A 6,250-nucleotide genomic window follows, 5' to 3' on the forward strand; every position below is an offset into this window, starting at 1 on the left:
GACAGACAGACAGAGACAGACAGACAGACAGAGACAGACAGAGACAGACAGAGACAGACAGAGACAGACAGAGACAGACAGAGACAGACAGACAGAGTTTCCTCTCCTCTTAACGACAGAGATTACCCATCAGTCACTGCAGCCTCCCTTTCACTACATGTGTGTCTTGGCGGTCGCCACGGAGACGTCACGGTGACGGCATGATTGACGGCTCAATTACCCAGAGGGTTGATGCAACACCTGTACCTCCTGCAGACTGTGTGTGTGTGTGTGTAATGTAATGATCGGAACCTATCGTGGGTTTATAATGCTGCACTCTGACTTTCAACCGTTTTTGGTGACATGATGACAGATGCCAACAGCCAATGAGAGCGTTTGTTTACCTGTAGATCTCCAGTAATACGCAAGCTCCACCCCTTGTTTTAGACAATATGTGTGTGTTTCGGCATGTTTGTGTGAGAGTGTAGGTGTGTGTGTGCATGCTGGTGTGTGTGTGCGTGTCTGTGCATGTTTGTGTGAGAGTGTAGGTGTGTGTGTGCATGCTGGTGTGTGTGTGTGTGCATGTCTGTGCATGTTTGTGTGAGAGTGTAGGCGTGTGTGTGTGCATGACGGTGTGTGTTTGTTAAATGGTGGATTGCGGTCAGTGGATTTTTAAATGTCACAGAGACAATAGAATGTTAATGACTTGAGTGTCCTAAGCGTCACACACACACAACACACACACACACAACCCTAACTAATGATCAATTAAGATAAGAGCGATCTCTCTATCCTTCTGGCCTCCAGGGGAAAGATGGAGAGATAGAGAGAAATAAGGAGAGAGAGATGGAGGGGGATGGAGAGAGATAAGGAGAGAGAGATGGAGAGAGATAAGGAGAGAGATAAGGAGAGAGAGATGGAGAGGGATAGAGAGAGATAAGGAGAGAGAGATGGAGAGGGATAGAGAGAGATAAGGAGAGAGAGATGGAGGGGGATGGAGAGAGATAAGGAGAGAGAGATGGAGAGAGATAAGGAGAGAGATAAGGAGAGAGAGATGGAGAGGGATAGAGAGAAATAAGGAGAGAGAGATGGAGGGGGTTGGAGAGAGATAAGGAGAGAGATAAGGAGAGAGAGATGGAGGGGGATGGAGAGAGATAAGGAGAGAGAGATGGAGGGAGGGGGATGGAGAGAGATAAGGAGAGAGATAAGGAGAGAGAGATGGAGGGGGATGGAGATAGAAAGGGTAGGCGAGAAGAAATTCTCTCTCTCTCTCTCTCTCTCTCTCTATCTGTACATTATGGGATGGTAGGGTGTATATTATGGGATGGCGTGGTGTATATTATGGGATGGTAAATATTCTGGGATGGTGTAGTGTGTAGTAACAGCAGTACCATAATCTGGTTACGTCTCAGACATCTTCTTTGATCTGGATGTCTGTTGGTGGTGTGTGTGTGTGTGTCGTTTGTGTGTGGTGGTGTGTGTATGTGCAATTGATTGTACGTGTTTGTGGGTTTGTGCCAGTGTTTGATTTTGTGTCTGTGTATACAGATGTGTGTGTGTGTGTGTGGTGCATGTTGGTGTCTAATCCTACTTGGAGCAGCGATCCCAGCATTGTCCCCCAGCCCTCAGATCAATGCATGCACTAATCAATACTGTTATGCTGCTGTTTGAAGTCCGGGGATAAAAGATGAGGATGTGTACTCCTCTCCCTCCCTCCCTCACCCCTCCCTCACCCCTCCCTCCTCTCCTCCTCCCCCTTTCCTCACCCCTCCCTCCCTCACCCCTCCCTCCCTCACCCCTCCCTCCTCTCCTCCTCCCCCTTTCCTCACCCCTCCCTCCTCTCCTCCTCCACCTCTCCTCCTCCCCCTTTCCTCACCCCTCCTCTCCTCACCCCTCCTCTCCTCACCCCTCCTCTCCTCACCCCTCCTTCCTCACTCCTCCCCCTTTCCTCACCCCTCCCTCCTCTCCTCACCCCTCCTTCCTCACTCCTCCCCCTTTCCTCACCCCTCCCTCCTCTCCTCACCCCTCCTTCCTCACTCCTCCCCCTTTCCTCACCCTCCCTCCTCTCCTCACCCTCCTTCCTCACTCCTCCCCTTTTCCTCACTCCTCCTCCCCCCCTCCATGTCTCTTTCCCTTCTTCCCCCTCCCTCCATTTCCGTACATAAATGTGTGTTCTCCAGCATGTGTACAGCGTGTGTGTGTCTGTGTGTACAGCGTGTGTGTGTGTCTGTGTGTACAGCGTGTGTGTGTGTGTCTGTGTGTACAGCGTGTGTCAGATAGATCATTCTCAGAGACAGTCCTCCCTGTGCGACCATGGAGCTTGTTACCACGGCAGCAACAGTCGTTAGGGTCCCACAGCAAAACTTGATGACCCATGGGATCCCTCTCCCTCTCCCTCTCTCATTCTCTTTCGCTCTGTTCCACTTCATCTCTCTCCCCTCCTCTCTCTCTTTCTCTCCCTCTCTCTCTCATCTTTCTCTCTCCCTGTTTAAGGTCGGAAGGTTAGGGGTGCCTGTGATACCGGGGGTCTGCAGTGTTGTCAGGGCGATGCAATAGTCCGTAGTCATGGTAATGTTGTGATTTATAATGTTGCTTCGGTGATATTATGGTCTGTAATATAATCTGTAATATTCCTGTCTGTGGCTATGAGTTCATTTCCAGAGTCTGGGGGAGGAAGGAGGAGGGAAGGAGAGGAATGGAGGAAGGAAGGAAGGAAGGAAGAGAGGAAGGAAGGAAGGAAGGAAGAGAGGAAGGAATGGAGGAAGGAAGGAATGGAGGAAGGAAAGAAGGAAGGAAGAGAGGAAGGAAGGAATGGATGAAGGAAGGAAGGAAGGAAGAGAGGAAGGAAGGAAGGAATGGAGGAAGGAAAGAAGGAAGAGAGGAAGGAAGGAAGGAATGGAGGAAGGAAGGAAGAGAGGAAGGAAGGAAGAGAGGAAGGAAAGAAGGAAGGAAGAGAGGAAGGAAGGAAGGAAGGAAGGGAGGGTGGAGTGGAGTGGGGAGGGAAAGAGAGGGAGAGGAGAGAGAGAGAGAGAGAGAGAGAGAGAGAGAGAGAGAGAGAGAGATAGAGAGAGAGAGAGAGAGAGAGAGAGAGAGAGAGAGAGAGAGAGAGAGAGAGAGAACATACTTCAGTCTGGACAGTTCATTTCATTTGGTTCATTTACAGAATCTGACTTAGTTTACAGCTCTGCTCATAGACTCTATAGATCTGCTCTAAGTAGTAGGACACACACACACGCACACATGCACACACACATGCACGCACACACACACACACACATACATACACTCACACACACATGCACGCACACACACATGCACGCACACACACATGCACACACACATACACTCACACACACATGCACACACACACACATGCACTCACACACACATACATGCACGCACATGCACACACTCAGGGAAATCAGATGAAAACAGAACATATGGACTGTGCCACCTGCTATGTCATCTCCCTCTCTAACCAGGAAACCAGGTATGTGTGCACGTGTGTGAGTGTGTATGTTGATGTGTGTGTTAATGTGTGTATGTTGATGTGTGTGTGTATGTGAGAGTCTGATGAGGTCCTGAGATCAAAGGGCCTCTCTCTGCCTGCTGTCTCTATTTCTAATTAGCCAATAAACACACACACACACACACCACACACACACACACACACACACACACATGTTGCCTGCTGCTTTTGACTAATTAGTCTGTTTTGTCCCTTTAATTATTACTTTTTAATATGTGTGTCCGTGTGTATGTGTGTAAATGTGTGTGTGTGTGTGAGAATGTAAGTGTGTGAGAGAGGAGAGAGAGAGAGAGAGAGAGAGAGAGAGAGTGTTGGCTTGTTTACACCTGCGACAAAGCTCTTGAACTGAGTCATGAAGCAGATAGTGTTGTGAGTGACATTATAACCTTCATGAGAAGGAGAATGATGGAGAGAAAGAGAGGGAGGGAGAGAGGAGAGGGGGGAGAGAGAGAGGGAGGGAGAGAGGAGAGGGGGGAGAGAGAGGGGGAGGGAGAGAGAGATGGAGAGAGGAGAGGGGGAGAGAGAGAGAGAGATGGAGAGAGGAGGGGGAGAGAGAGAGAGGGAGGGAGAGAGGAGAGGGGGGAGAGAGAGAGAGGGAGGGAGAGAGGAGAGGGGGGAGAGAGAGATGGAGAGAGGAGAGGGGAGAGAGAGATGGAGAGAGGAGAGAGAGGAGAGGAGAGAGAGAGAGAGGGAGGAGAGAGAGATGGAGAGAGAGAGACATAGACAAGGAGATCCTGGTGTGAGAGATTGTTCTAGAACCCTCGGTGCCCCCTTGTGATTGGTTATGTCAGAAGTGTTTCCATGGAGACGCTGATGCCTCCAGACATGAGTAAGCATCACCAGAGAGAACCTAGGTAAATACACACACTCACACACACCAGATAAACACACACACATACCGTACGTACACCACCATAGGACTGAGGTAAACACTCAATATGTGGTTGTTGTGTTTTGCACACATACTCAATCACACACACACACACAATGTGATAATAGCTCTTTATCACTGTTGAGGTAATATTCCCATTTGGAATTTCGAACACCAGTGGAGGTCATAATGACTCACCTGTTAAAGAAAGTCACCATATTCCGTCTTACGCACACACACACACACACTCACGCACAGACACACATACATATACACACACAAACTCACATATACACATATGCACACACAATAGCTAGAGAGACATTCTCTGTCAATTAAAGTGGCTAATTCAATTTGTGCTCTTCTCCTAATTGGCCATGCTTCAGTCAGGAATGGGAGGGGGAGAGGGGAGGAATAGGAGGGGGAGAGGGGAGAGGGGAGGGGGAGAGGGAGGGGGAGAGGGGAGAGGGGAGAGGGGAGAGGGGAGGGGGAGAGGGGAGAAAGAGCATTAGAACACTGAACATGAGAGATTGTGAGAGAAGATATGGGAGTGAGTGGTGGAGAGACGGTGAGGGAGAGAGAGACAGTGAGGGAGAGAGAGAGAAAGAGAGAGATTGAGAGAGTGGAGAAGGATTCTATCTGCATTGCTGTACAGTCATTAGAGCAGAGTGCTGAACATCAGCAAAATTCCTGTTCCATCCATGTCTGTGACGGCAGACACACACACACTCCTACACACACACTCCTACACACACTTTTACCTACCCATCCATGTTCCCTGGAGAGGTGTATAATATCTGTTTCTGTTTGATGAACTGAATCTTAATTATTAGATTGTCTTGCAGTACCTCTGTAAAAGATATGTTGCTGTTTAGAGACAAATTATGCTTGAAAGATCAATTAACTCTCTTCCCTCCTCTACATTTCTCTCTCTTTCCCCTCCCTCCCTCCCTCCCTCCCTCCCCTCCCCCCTCCCTCCCTCCTCCCTCCCCCCCCTCCCTCCCTCCCTCCCTCCCTCCCTCCTTCCCTCCCTCCCTCCATCCCTCCCTCCCTCCCTCCCTCCCTCCCTCCCTCCCCTCTAATCAGACTGCCCAGATGAACCCCATGACACAGCTGTACTACAAGAAGGTGAGAGAATAACACACACACATTCTTGGTAATGTTGTTGTTGATGCTGATGCTGATGTTGTGCTGGTGTGCAGGTGAGCTACTCACCTTACAGGGATCGCATCCCGCTGCAGATCGTGAGAGCGGAGGTGGAGCTCTCTGCTGAGGAGAGGGCCTACCTCACTGCTGTGGAGAAAGGTACACACACACTACCTCACTGCTGTGGAGAAAGGTACACACACACTACCTCACTGCTGTGGAGAAAGGTACACACACACTACCTCACTGCTGTGGATAAAGGTACACACACACTACCTCACTGCTGTGGAGAAAGGTACACACACACTGACACACACTGATACACACACAGACACTGACACACACTGACACACACACACACACACACAGACACTGACACACATGACACACTGACACACACACACGCACTGACACACACACACAGACACACACACACTAACACACACACTGACACACTGACACACACACACACACACACACTAACACACACACTAACACACACACACACAGACACTAACACACACACACACACTGATACACACACTGACACACACACACACACACAGACACACACTGACACACACACACACACACACTGACACACAGTGTGTGTGTGTGTGTGTCCAGGGGACTATGCTGGGGTGAAGCAGGCTCTGAGGGAGGCGGAGGTGTACTACAACATGGATGTGAACTGCCTGGACCCTCTAGGGCGCAGCGCGCTGCTC

The sequence above is a fragment of the Osmerus eperlanus genome, unplaced genomic scaffold (genome assembly GCF_963692335.1).
Source record: "Osmerus eperlanus unplaced genomic scaffold, fOsmEpe2.1 SCAFFOLD_176, whole genome shotgun sequence".
Classification (NCBI taxonomy): domain Eukaryota; kingdom Metazoa; phylum Chordata; class Actinopteri; order Osmeriformes; family Osmeridae; genus Osmerus; species Osmerus eperlanus.